Source organism: Eptatretus burgeri, chromosome 3 (genome assembly GCF_056783735.1).
Source record: "Eptatretus burgeri isolate ZD-2024b chromosome 3, Ebu_testis_v1, whole genome shotgun sequence".
In the NCBI taxonomy this organism is placed as follows: Eukaryota; Metazoa; Chordata; class Myxini; order Myxiniformes; family Myxinidae; genus Eptatretus; species Eptatretus burgeri.
Window position 1 is genome coordinate 94,679,751 of NC_140963.1, and position 14,387 is coordinate 94,694,137.

General features: G+C 46.8%; 1 protein-coding gene across 5 annotated transcripts in view; it reads left to right on the top strand.

The window, feature by feature from the left end:
- Nucleotides 1-14,387, top strand: part of SELENBP1 (selenium binding protein 1) — a 155,819-nt gene that overhangs the window by 22,486 nt on the left and 118,946 nt on the right. Inside the window, exon 2 of one of the 5 annotated variants that reach the window (XM_085874605.1) lies at nucleotides 4,932-5,129. The exons of the other annotated variants lie outside the window; for them this stretch is intronic. The gene's annotated coding sequence lies outside the window, so the exon portion shown is untranslated. The remainder of the gene's footprint in view (nucleotides 1-4,931; nucleotides 5,130-14,387) is intronic. 5 annotated transcript variants of the gene reach the window in all.

A 14,387-nucleotide genomic window follows, 5' to 3' on the forward strand; every position in this document is an offset into this window, starting at 1 on the left:
TATTTTAAATTAATTTTCTGAAATTTGTAGAATTTGTTTTTCACTTTGATGTTATGGGTTACGATGTGTAAATAAAGTCTGATTTAATTACAGGCTAATAAGGCAGCGAAAGGTGAAAAGTTTGAAAGGGGTGTACCGGTGTAGACTTTCTTCAGGCATTGTAACTTCCCAGCGAAGCTCATGTGTGGACCATACTGGACCAATGAAGGAAAAGACAAAAACAAGCAGGGTACATTTATAACAAGCAATTTATTACAAGCAAGGATGAGGAAAGTTATGTGGCTCATTTATGGGTTTATTTGCAAAGATGTACAGCAGGGGTAAACAAGGAATTCATAGGTGCAGCAAAATGAATGCATCTATTTGCAAAAGGAGACGCAGTGCAGAGTTACCCTGATAAACTTCCACTATCTTAACTTATGTTACTCAAAATGGGTGCCATCACACACACACACACATCTGAGGAAATTAGATTTAGCCCAGAGAGAGGAGAGACCGTTGAGGTGTAGCGACCTCGTTGTACCTGGCATGGTCGATGGACCTACTCAACCCAATCATTTAGGAAGGGGGTGGAGGGAAGAAAACGGGGGGGGGGGTGGGAGGGAGGGAGGAGGGTATCTGCGGTGTGTGAGTGAGAGGTGCAAATGTGGTGCAGCATGATGCAAGAGGAAGGTGTGAAAGGTGCAAGTCGGTAATGCTCTTTTAGTTATCTGTGCTTCTGATAGAGAATAGTTGCGTAAGAGAAAAGCTTAACGGGAACGTGTGAGTAGTCTAACTGTGGAGAATATTGGCTGCAGAATGCAGCTGAAGCTGAGTGATGATACCAATCCTGGCTCATCCTGGCAACAGCTCACTCCGCTCCGCTAGCCTCGCTCTGTTGCTCCACCCTCTCCGCTTGGATTCCCTTGACCCGACGAGAGACTCGGCTCGGTAGCTGAAGGATGAGACCCTGGACGACTGACTGTGACTGAGCCCAATATGTTTCTTTTTATAAAGCCTGAGCAAGGGAGGGGTATAAGGTGTATCAAACGACCCTGTAGGTGTTTCCAAGCATCCTTATTGGTGCATCGGTCACCCCTCGCCGTAGCCACGCCTTGCCAGGCTCCAGAGCCGAAAATGGCTTCATTTGCTTCTCAGCCAGGCCACGCGACAGAGCTCCGCAGTTAACATTGGCCGAGGGTTTTCGTGAGCACTCTCCGGCCCTGAACATGTGCTGGAATCTTTTTGAACGAGGTTATTGAGGGAAAAATCGGAGCTCCCCGCACGTCTTTGAATGAACCCCAGCGCATCTTTGCCCTTCAAGTTGCACGCCGAAACACCCTCGCTTGCAAAGTTTTTCATTCCTCCTGCTCCCTTAGAGACTGTGCTGAGTGTCCAGGGAGCTGGTGGCAGTTGTGGCATTTATAGTGAGATGAGGGAAGTGCTGTGTTTGCGGTAAAGGCATTGAAACGTTGAGTGGTTGAGGTGATTGTGGTGATGAGGTTGAGGTGGTTGGTAGCGGTTGTGACGTTTGTGATGAAGTTGGGCATAGGTTGGTGTGGGGATTTTTAAGAGGTGTTTGTGGTGATTATGGTGAGCATTGTAGCAGCATGGTGAGGATCTGAGTTGAGACGTCGGTTGGTTAATGGTGTGATGTTTGAACAGGAAATGGTGCATGTATGCCAATGAGCTGTGGTCCACTTTATCTTCCCGACGATCGTGGTAGCGTCACTGATCTGCCGTGCATGCTTGCATGACGGGGTTTGGGTATGAAATAAAGGGAAGTAAAATAAATGAAAGAATATAGGGTTGAAGACCTAACTCGAAGCTCTATGCGACGCATCTTGTCCCATGTACCCACGAGACATGGAATTTGCTAACTAAACAAATACTAATGAGATAACTGCCTTAGGATCACTTCATGTTGGGTGCCATTGCCTTGGAGGAGTGCCGGTTTTACAGAACAGCAACAATACGGTATTTTGTTAAATTAATGGTATACGTATTAATTTGTGATTGCATCATGCTGTTTGGAATGAAAATAGAGGTTTAAAGCAGAATGAGGCAATCATGTGAGGGCTTCCATCCATGACATTCGTAGATTCAGAATTTGTTCACTTTTTTTTTTCCCAAGTCCTGCAAGAGCCGGCTTTCAAGTGGCTGTCCTGCCCCTCCCGTACATAGCATGTTTGGGTACCTCACTAGTCAAATATATTTTGCTTTGAACCTCAGAGATACTATATAACTTTTACCAAGAATACCCAATTCATATGAAATGACCAATTGATTTAGAAACATTTACGAGGACAAAGGAAAACATGATCGCTCGTACTGAGGTTAAAAGTTAAAACCCCCACCACACATCCTCATCATAAGATATGGGATGAAACTTTATCACCACGGTGCCCGTAATGAAGTATGCAGGCATGCACACACACCCGCGGAATGTCCCTTTACAGATCCAAATCTACCCATATGTACCACGTACCGCTAGCTTGTAGCAACTGCCTACTGTACATCCCGATTGGGAGACGAAGGGTGTAGTAGTGTAGGGCACTTGGCTTGTGGCTTAAGCACGCCAATTAAATGGTTGATTAGGAATTGGCTGGTTTGGAAAGAGATAGCAAGCTGGTTGGTAATGGCACATACTCGCAAAAAAGTGAAACCGCCAATTTCTTCACGTTTTCAGATTTCACTCCATATTTCGAGTTATTTAGTCCACATGATCCGATCCTCTAAACTAAAATTATATTTCGATTATATACTTTAATTGGTCCGTGAGGGTCGATCATGTAAAATTGCATCATGCAATGCATGAAATCGCTCCGAGCTCCTAATTTGAAAACTATAGCACTTACAAAAGCGGTGCATACAATGATTCTTAGGTATGTAGATGAGGCTTATGATATGAGTGAGGAAAATGAAGAAAAACATTTTTGAGTGCTTTATCGTTAATAAACTATTGCAGCTGATTCCAACTCGGGGCATTGTTGAGCAGGCTGAATAAAATGGCGAATTAAGACCCCGGCAAGGACAAGCAAGGTGTCTGAGGATGCGCCTGATAAGGCCGTTAATTATCTTCAAAAGGTGTTTTAATTGATGCAAACAACCAATTTTCACTCACGCACTTCCTTGGAGTTCCCTTGGTATGCATGCAAAGTTTCAGGCTGCTAGTTTTCATGGTTTTAGAGTTATGGAGGAGACACATTGACATACTGACACACACTGCCATTTATCAGTATAGATATTGTGTGTGTGTGTGTGTGTGTGTGTGTGTGTGTGTGTGTGTGTGTGTGTGTAGACTTTTTTTTGATTTCTATACAAGTTGAACCCGAATAAATTTCGCGAAAATAATCTGTCGACTTAAATGTAATCCATGTATGAAATTTCTAAGTTTTGCCACAATATATTACAAACACTTGGACTGGAAGAAGTCCTTTCATTCAAGCTTCTGGGTCTCACTATCTGCCATGATCTTTCCTGAGAAAGCCACATTTTCCAACCTGGCATCCAAAGCCAGTCGCCGACTGGGAATCTTCCATCGTGCAAAGTCCTTCCTCGACCCACCAGAGCTCCTGACCACCTACAAAGCTTTCGTCCACAGCCTGATGGAGTCATGCTCTCCCCTCTGGGCTGGTGCTCCTGCCTCTCACCTTTCTTGGCTTCACGCTGTGGAAACCAAGGCATTTAGGATCATTGGTATCTCCCGCGATGAGGCTGAATCTTTGAGCCTCTCACTCTCTCAGCGCAGGCAGGTCGGTGGTCTTTTTGTCTTCTACCATCTCCTCTCCAGTCTCACGCCCCCCCACCCTGCTCTGTCTGCAATATGTCCCCCCCCACCCCCATCTTTCTGCAGGGCGCTTAAGGTCCGCCAGCAACCCAATTCTGGTAAAATTACCAAAATCGCTACACACCTTCACTCTTTTATTCCTCTTTTTTTCTTCCTGCCTTTGGAATAATCTCCCACACTCTCTTCAATCCCATTCTTCCTTCCAGGCCGAAAAAACAGCCGTTTACCACCACCTCTTATCTTCCCCCATCCAAAATGTCAATCTTTTCTACCCCCATTAATCCACCCCAAACCCACCTCATTCAAATTCCCTGCTTTCCTTCCTGAAAGCCCCTGTAATGTCCATCTTGTATACCCCGTGTTCCCTGCCCATTCCCTCTCTCTTCCACACCCACAGATCTCCGAATGTCTCTGTTCCCCACTGTTTTGTCCTTCCCTCTCCCACCCCTTTTGTGTTATGCATCCCTTGCTATGCGTTGTGTGTTGGCTTCATACGAGCCTTGACAATGTGTACAAAAAACCCCAAATACACTTGTTGGTGTGAAATTTCCAAATTTCCTGAAAAACATTTTATTTCCTATAAATTTTATGTTTTGATTTTAGTATTTTCAAATACAGTACTGCTTTAGAGAAAGAACTAAAATACATAATGAAATATTTTCAATTTTGGCAGAAATCTGATTATATATATATATATATATATATATATATATATATATATATATATATATATATATATATATATATATATATATATATATATATATATATATATATATTAGCATATACCCGTGCTCCGCACGGAGTTGAATGGGTGGCAAAAGGTGGATGAGTCATAATAGTTGATGTTATGGGAAGCTGGGGAGGATGTCATTAGGGATGTGATGCACTATGGTTACCTGTCCTTAGTTTTCTAAAGGACCTTCCTGTAGATGACATTTTGGGTGAGTGTCTTGTTTCTGAATAGTCATTGTGAGGAATTATTGTCCACTTTGATAGATATATAGGAGTAACCTCTTGCATGTGAAAATGCAACATATAGTTGGCCATGGGAGAACACGAGGGCTGGGAGGTATATTCCGAGTTTGTCAAATGTTTGGCCCTGGGATTTGTTTATGGTCATTGAGTATGCGAGTCTGACTGGAAATTGCATCCTCTGCAGTGTGACTGGAAGGTTGGCGTCTGGTGGGGCAAGTTTAACATGATATAGGCCTAGCCCAAGACTGAACAGGAGCAGTGGAGGGTGACCGAGAATCAGAATGCAAATTTCAATGAGCGGCACTTTTTGGCGCACATCCGACGATCGAACACCGCTTGGACGCTTTAATTTTGAAGATCACACAAGCAAGACACAACACAGGTAATGGTTGCGGTTGAGAAACGTCAAATTACGCACAGACGTGAACAGAAATAATATTTTTTAAAAATAAATCTTTGCTTTATATACAATGTTTGTTACATTTTTTGTGTCAAATTCACCTTCTGAGGTAGTCAGCGTGTGCAGAAGAGGGTTTTACATTGCAGACGCTGTTTTTCTAGGAGTGGCATTACACCTCTCAGCGGTGATGGTCTGTCGACGACAGACGTAATGACGTCAGCGAATGACAGATGATGTCATGACGGAATTACGCCTCTCAGCGGTGACGTCGCACGTCGCCATGCAAACGAACGTAAAAATTAGAAAATCGCCCAAAATTCCCAAAGGTGTCCGTCTGGCGCGACCTCACATAGCCCATGCTGTTCGTTAGACCACAGAGCATCCGCATGCCGAAAGTGGCGACAATCTGTCCGGCAGTTTTGGAGGAGATGCGTCAAATTACACGCAGACATTAACAGAAATAATATATAGATATATGTGTGTGTAATATATGCAGTTGCCACGGTCAAAACGCTCGGTGGGATTTCCTTTGATGTGCTTCAGGCATCATTAAATACGCTGTCCTCCAAAACCTATATATCAGTTCAGCCGTTGAGTTGACAGATCTGTTGTTATCCCATGCCACATCACCGTGCCATGTCATCATCCTTTGCCGGCATCTTCGTCACCGTTGTGGCTTGTCTAGCATGCACTCATTGGTGGCTTAACAAACCATTGAGTGGCACACCGTTGAGCATCGATCACATGGGTGGCTGCCTGTGCAGCAACTCATTCTTTCCACCGGCTTCTGCGGTACTTCAACTCTTCCATTCTCCATTTTGACCTTATCACTCCATTTTGACCCATCAAGGGTGAGGGCCTTAAATCCGGTGTTCGACATTTGGCATCGTTTCAAAGTGGTCTTCGACAGATCTTTTTCCGCTTCTTGGGGGCACCGATATTCCGCAGGCCATCAGTCAGTTCACCGTAAAGAAGGGCTTTTGGAAGCCATTCTGATGACGTGGCTGACCCAGCGCAGGTGAGCTTCCATGATATAGGCCACAATCCCACACATGCTGCAGTACTCCAGCACCTCCGTATTTGGCACCTGATCCTGTTATTTGACATTTGCAATCCTTCATCGGCAGCGCATGTGGAAGGCATCTAGCTACTCGATGTGTCTCTTGTGAAGTGTCCAGGTTTCACAATTGTAAAGCAGCACAGTCAATATGACGCATTTGTGGACTGACACTTTGGTGAAAGATGTACGTCACAGATATTCCACAAGACGCCCAAAGGCCAATGACACCTTTGCTTTTCGGGCCGTAATGGCAGCGGCGACAGAGCAGTCGTTCGAAACCATGCCGCCTCGGACAGTAGAATTTTGGCAACAAAATTAGCTTTTCGGAAAGGACAGTGACTGTTTGTATAGCGTACGGCACTCTGGGTTTCGGTTGCATCATCACTTTGGTTTTCTTAATTGAAACAATTAGGCCATACCTCCTTGCTGAACGAGCAAAACAGTCCATCAGTACCTGTGCATCGGCTTTGGTGTGCATTACAAGCACACAGTCATCGGCATATAACAGTTCCCTGATTGGCATGTGCCGAATCTTCGGCTTGGCCTTTAAGGCGGCGTAGGTTGAACATTCCGCCGTCATGCCGTTGGTTAATACTAACGCCCTTGTCAGTCATTATAGGCATCATGCATCATTGCAGAAATCACAACGCCAAAAAGCAGAGGTACAAATACACATCCCTGTTTGACACCATTCTCGACACCAAAGGTGGCTGACTCTTGTCCACCATCCACAACATGGGCCATCATGCTGTCATGAAATGATCTGATGATATTCACCAGTTTTTCTGGGCATCCGACACAGACCAGCTGTTTCCACATTCCTGTTTGACTCACTAAGTCAAAAGCTTTTGTCAGGTCCACAAAAACCAACTAGAGGTTTCTGTACTGCTCCCTACATTTCTCCTGGAGTTGGGGCGCAGCAGAGATGATGTCGACTTTGCCCTGGTTCTTTCTACATCTGCACCGACTTTCAAGGTTCACTTCCTCAGCTTGTGTGTTGATTCTGTTGATGATAACTCGCGTGAGGATTTTACTTGTGATGCTGAGTAACAATATACGTCTGTAATTGTTGCAGTCATTTCGGTCACCTTTTCTTTTGTAAAGGTGGATTATCGTCGCATCCTTAAAGTCCTGTGGCACAACTTCTCTCTCCCAGATGGTGCTGAATAAGTGCTGAAGTCTGTCAGGTGGCTTCCCCTGTGTTTTTAAGTCTTCTGAAGGGAGACCGTCAGCTCCAGGGGCCTTTCCATTCTTCAGCCCTTTTTATGGGCTTTTTGACTTACTCCAGTTGAATGGGGACACTGAGGTTGTCCAGTGTCGGCCTTTGTGGAAGTTCATCAATGACTGCATCGGCGATGTTGGATGAGCGGTTGAGGACCTGCTTGAAATGCTTTGCCCATCTCCGTACTATCAGTGTCAGCTCCGATATGAAGGAGTTTCTGTCAGCACTGTAAACGGTAGCTACACCGTTGAAGCTTGGGCCGTGAACCGCTTTGAGTTCTTTACAAAAAGCTTGAACATTCTTATTGTTTGCCGCCTCCTGCAGACCACTTGTCCTCCACCAATCCACCACTTGTCCTTCCTCCGTCAGATCCTAGCCTGGACAACTGATCTCACTTGCCAATACCGTTCCTTTTTGGCCTCGCAGTCTTTATCGTTCACCCATTCCAGATGTTTGCTATGTCGATGAGACAGGATAGTATGGATTTCCGGGTCGTTGTCATCAAGCCAATATTTGTGCCGCTGTATTTTCTTGCCAAGTGTAGTCAGAGCTGCTTTCTGGGTTGCTTCCTTCAGCTTCTGCCATTTTATCTCAACGTTAACAGGTGCATCACGCTCATTGCCTATTGATTCAAACGCTGCAAAAACGGTTTTGTTGCAGTAGTGCCCTGTTTCCATCAGTCTTCAGTTTGTCCACGTCCAGGCGCGGTGCTCTTGATGAAAACTTGGTGCAAATTCTCGGAGGCATGTTGAGTGCAGTAATGACCTTGGCCAGGCTATTGAGCTAAGAACTCTCCATGTGAGGCGAACATCTGCTCAATCCCTCTGCCGCATAATGGCATAATGAAGCATACGCCAGTGATTGGATCTGTGGTGCATCCACAATGTTTTGCGGTTAGTTTTGTGTTGGAAGATGGTGTTGGTGATAACTAGTTTATGTGCAGCATGTGCAGCACAGACTCAGAAGAAGCATTCCATTGACATTTTACTTCCAAACACTGTGATGACCCAAAACATGGTTCCATTCATCGAAATAATGGTCAATCCAAGCATTGAAGTCACAAAGGAAAAGGAGTTCGTCTCTGGAGGAAACCGCTGCGATTGTCTGCGATAAGCAACCATAGAACTCCTCCTTTGTATCCTCTGGAAAGGTCATTGTTGGGGCATAGTCACTGATGACAATGGCATGGTGCCCATTTGCGAGTTTGATGCGCATGTTCATCAGTCTTTCACTTATCCCCTTCGGAAGGCACACCAGATGTTGTATAAGTGATGTCCGGACTGCAAAGCCAACTCATATCTGGTGTGGCTGTGATTCTGGCTTCCCAATCCAATAGAATGTGGTGGTGAATACCCCGCTCCAACCTCCATAAGCTGCGATTCATCAGCAAGACGCATTTCCCTGAGTGCCGCAAGTCAACATCGAAAAAAAACAGTTGGCCAAAAAAAGAGGGCAACAATGGTGGTTTTTCTCTCAATGCAATTGCCACCATCAGTCAATATGCGAATGTTTCAGGCTCCAAATAAAAAAAGTAATTGTTTTTCTGTTTCTTTCTTCAACCACAATAGAGTGGCCAGCTGACCATGGTCTACCAGCAGGCACAAGTAGGACTAACTTTTTTGGGTCATCTTTTCCAGGACTTTGCTGGACTTGGGGGAAGCAGGCTCCCTGTGAAAAATGGCTGCTCTGACACTCCAGCAGGACATGAATGCTGCAGTTGCACTGACTCCACAATGAACGGCCATCACACTGAAGTCATCTACGTGCAGGTATATGGATGGCGAAGAGCTTCCAGCAACACCCTTCACCTGCTCTCGATGCCACTTCCTATCGCCGCAGGACTTGGCATGATTTTGGCTGCAGGACAGCCTGCACTACTAGTAAAGTAGTGATCGTTCATACAGACCAATCACCACTCTCTTTCCTGCAAGATCTGCCACCAGGTCCCAGAAACTGAGCACACAACGACCTCGAGCAGGACCGCATCCGTTGGCCAAAATCCAAGTATGTATGGACCTGCACTTGCTGCAATGGAGGCTGCGTGCTATTTAACCTGTAGCTGGGGGCAAAGGAGTTTTTACGGCGACCCAAACCCACCAGACACATGTTCCATCATCACTCATGGAGGGTTTTCAGGGAGGTGGAGTTACCAGGTACTACCCCACCTCTAACTAGGACTTGTGCTGCTGATTGTCCGCCCCGGTGGGCACCGGTAACTCACATATCTGGAGGCCATTCCCCTATCCGCAACATGTGGAGGTGCCATGGTAGCATAGAGCTCTGCTTTTTCTTAAAGAACCACGGAAAGAACTCGACCTACGTGAAAAAGAACTAAACCTATTCAAGAACTAAACCTATACAAAACAGACAAACATACTGTTACTGGCCGGGGGTCAGCCGCCAACCGACCGCTCTGAACGGAGCCGCAAGTCGAGTCGGCCCGACCGATCGCCCGGAATATAGATCGCCGCCCGGATAACTCCGAGCGACGGGTCCTTGTACAAGAACCGAAATACGCCAATTGGCAGATCACGTGGGGTAGGGTCGATTGCCAATCTTCAATGTACCTAAATACCCACGTGATCCAACTACCAGGGTATTCCACCCTCAACGGAACTCGTACGGAACAAACCGCCAAGGTGAGCTTGTCTGTATGCGATTCCGAGCGGCGTAATCGCCGAGAACCGTCGGTCCAAATGTCCCCCTATTACGGCAAACCAACGGCTTTCTAACTCCCAACACATGAAATGTTCAGTCAATGAGGGAATGGACGCAACGAACATGTTTACATTCACACAAGGGCATTTATTATAATGAAACACGTATGAAATTAAATAAGGCAAAACACGTATGCAATTATACAAGCAACAAAAGAACGACAAAAGAACTACAACCGTCTACTTATTATGTACAGTCATTTACACTTAACAGCAGTTCCTACTTATGAGACGGGCCCACGGACACATGTACGCGCGCGCGCACACACACACACACACACACACACACACACACACACACACACACACACACACACACACGAAATGGTGGCTGAGGCCTTTAATCACGAGCTCCAGCTCGGAGGACAGGTGAGCTGAAACTCAGAGCTTGACTCAAACCTTTCCACCTCGTGTGGTCTTCAACTTGTCCGGTCCCGGGCTCCAGCGAGAGCGAGCTGGATCCAAATCGCCGTGAGACGCGTTCCTTCCCGAGCTCCCGCGAATCCTCCCGCGCTTCTCAACACATGCCGGTGAGATGAGGCGCCGATCCTTCCTGTCGATGCGTCGCTTCCCCAAGGAACCAACTCCAAGAAGAGGCCGACGCGTCGCACCAAGCCGGGAAACAAAAATGGAGAACGACAAGCTCCACGAACCAAGAGGAAGAGGAAGAAGAGGAAGAAGCCTCCACTCGCAGCTCGAGCCGAACAACCGGCTCAAGTTCCTTCCAAAACGAAGCAGCAACCGAAGCTCACTGAGCCAGCCGAAGCAAAAAGCTTCCGAAAGGCCTCAAGCCAAGCAAGCCAAGCAGGACTCGATGGCTGAATGACTGCTCTCTCCGAAGCAAAAAAGCTTACTCCTCCCACGGGACTCAGCACACAAACTCTGCACACGGGACTCAGAACGGGACTCCCATGAACTCTACCACGGGACTCTCGAATTCCTGCTACGGGACTCCCACGAACTCAGCCCACAAACTCAGCCCTACCACGGGACTCCCACAAACTCTTTTTGAACAAAGAAAAGATGTCCTCTTTATCCTTTGCACCCCCTCCCCCGCACCCGGCGTGACTCATGCTCTCGTGATCCACCCCCCGCTCAACCACGGGTGGGAGGGAGTTGTTGATGTCACGGGATGGCAGGGTTCTTCTTCCTCTTTGCAGAAGAGGGGGAGGGACGTCTCCATTGTTTCGTTCCCTAACTATTAAATCGATCCGCAGCGCATCTAATCGATCTCTGAACATTTAAACAATGGAAGGTGAGCTATCTAGGGAACATGCACTTATCGACACAGCTGACTAAGGGAACCTGTATGTTGTGTGCGATTGAATTCATAATTCGTAACAATACAAACGTACAAATTATGGCTAATGAGACTGTATATAATGTACTGTATAATATGATATTGCAAGAAAGCTCTATAGATGTTTGTGTGGTGTGTGTCTAAACAGGTCTAATGGGTGCAGGAGGGTCGAAAGCCAGGTCTACGGGTCTAAATGGTCGAAGGTGTCTGAAGGGTTAATGTCCAAGGGATCCAAAGGGTCTAAAGGGATTTATAATTGTATTGATGGTTTGAAAGGTCTAATGGGTATGTTTTACAGTGTTGGGATCTAAAGGGGGTCTCAGGGTTTTCAACAGTCTCATGGAATTTTTAAGGATCTACAGGGTATAAGGTGTTTTACGCTGTCAAGGGATTTTAAAAGGTCTCAAGAGTATGTTCCAAAAGTATTTCGTGGTCTTTGAGTTCTTTAGTGTCTGATGGGGTGTATGGGGTCTATATAATGTCTACAGGGACTAAAAGGGTATAAAGGTTTAAAGGGTGGAAGGAGTTTTAATGTGTAATGGGGGGAAAGGGTCAAGGGGCCGAAGCAGTACAATGCATGTAAAGATCATCAGTGATTTAAAGGGTCTAAAATATCTAAAGGAGTCTAAATAGGTCTAAATCTTCTTCTTCTTCTTCTTGCGTATGGCCACTATGGAATGCGCTGAAGTTCAATGTCCAGGTTCTGCAGCTATGTAGCTGCCTCAGGGGGTGAGTTGGTGGAGGGCTAAAAGTCTTCCCGATGGCTGCTGCAAGGGACAGTGTGACATGATGTGCTCCATCATTGGGACTCCTACGCAGTCACAGAGTGCATCCGGTTCATCTTCCACCGGTGGAGGGTGCGACCGCAATGACCCTGTCTAGTGCGAAGCCTGTTTTTTTTTTGTATACCTTGTCGAGACTCGTGTGAGAGCTAACGCACAACGCACATCAAGGGGGCCATGAGACAAGAGGGGAGGGAGTGGGAAGGACAAAACAGTGGGGAACAGAGACATTAGGAGATATGTGGAAGGGAGAGGGATGGGATGGGGAACATGGGGAATAGAAGATGGACATTACAGAAACTTTCAGGAAGGAAAGCAGGGAATTTGAAGGAGGTGGGCTTGGGTGGATTATCGGGGGTAGAAAAGATCGAGGATTTGGACGGGGGTGGTGGTGGTGGTGGTGGTGGTGGTGTACAGCTGTTTTGAAGAGGTGGTGGTGCACAGCTGTTTTGAAGGCCTGGAGGGAAGAATGGGAATGAATAGAGTGAGGGAGTTTATTCCAAAGGTGGGGAAAAAAGAGGAATGAAAGAGTGAAGGTGAGCAGTGATTCGTGATTTTGGTAGTTTTACCAGAAGGGGGTTGTTTGCGGACCTTGAGCACCCTGCGGAAATGTGGTGGGGACAAATCGCAGAGAGAGCAGAGGGGGGGGCGAGGCTGGAGAGGAGACGGTAGAAGACAGAAAGACTGGTCACCGACCAACCTGCGGTGATTGAATGAGAGGCCCAAAGACTCAGCCTCATTGCGGGAGATGCCAATGATCCGAAATGCCTTGGTTTCTACAGCGTGAAGCCGAGAAAGGTGGGAGGCAGGATCATCAGCCCAGATGGGAGAGCAATACTCCATCAGGCTACGAACAAAAGCATTGTAAGTGGTCAGGAACTCAGGTGGGCCGCGGAAGGACTTTGCACAACGGAGGATTCCCAGTCGGCGACTAGCTTTGGAGGCGAGGTTTGAAATGTGGCTTTCCCAGGAAAGGTCATGGCAGATAGTGAGACCCAGAAGCTTGAAAGAAAGGACTTCTTCCAGAGGATTGTTGAGAAAGTGGATGGGGGGGTTTTCTAAACGGTCATTTCGAAGAGACATAGTGAGAGTGTGAGATTTGTCCGGATTGAAAGACATGTTCCACGTGTTGGACCAGTTTGTGATTTTATCGAGATATGCAGAGAGCGAAGAAGCTGCTGCTTGCCGGTCTGAGGGATGACCGATGGTACGGCAGAGGGTGGAGTCATCAGCAAACAGATATAGAGGATTTTCCAGAGAGTCTGAGAGATCATTGATGAAAACCAGAAAAAGAACAGGGCCCAGAACGCTACCTTGAGGAACTCCAGCCTGGACAGGAAGAGGGGATGAAGGAACTCCATTTAAGGCCACACGTTGACTGTGACAGGAGAGGAAGTCTGCGAGCCATGAGTGGAGATGGCCTTGAATACCATGGGAAGAGAGTTTGGTGAGTAGGGCAGGGTGCCAGACTGTGTCAAAAGCACGTGATATGTCCAAGGATATGGCTCGGATTTCCTGTCTGGCATTGAGGACCTCCATCCATTGTTGGGAGAGCAGAAAGAAGCAGCATATCCAGGGTAGAGTGACCTGGTCTGAAACCATATTGAAGATCGCAAATCAAGCCATTGGAGAAGAGGAAGGATTTAATGTCTGAAGCGATGATGGATTCCATAACCGTTCTGATGATTGGGAGAAGGCTGATTGGTCTGTAGTTGCAGGGGTCTGTTTTTGCACCTTTTTATGCAGGGCAGTAATGTTTGCTGATTTCCAAGCAGATGGCAGATGGCCTTGAGCAAATGAGAGGGTGAATAGAACAGAGAGAGGGTGAGCAAGAGCAGAAAAGCAGGCTTTGAGGACACGTGGGCTGATGCCATCTGGACCGGTTGCAGAATCTGAGTCGAGGTTTGACAGCAAGCTCTCCACCTTGTCAGGAGAAAAGGACACAGAGTCCAGGGACAGTTGGGTGCGACTGGTTAAGGTGGGTAGAGAAAGTGATGGGTTTTGGACACAAGATTTAGCTGCAAACACCGAGTTTAGGCATTCAGCTTTTTCACGTGCGGTATCAGCAGTGCGGTCATTTGAGGTAAGGGAGGGGATGGAGGGGGAACATGCACCAGAAACAGATTTGATTAGACGCCACCAGGATTTTGAGGAGGGAG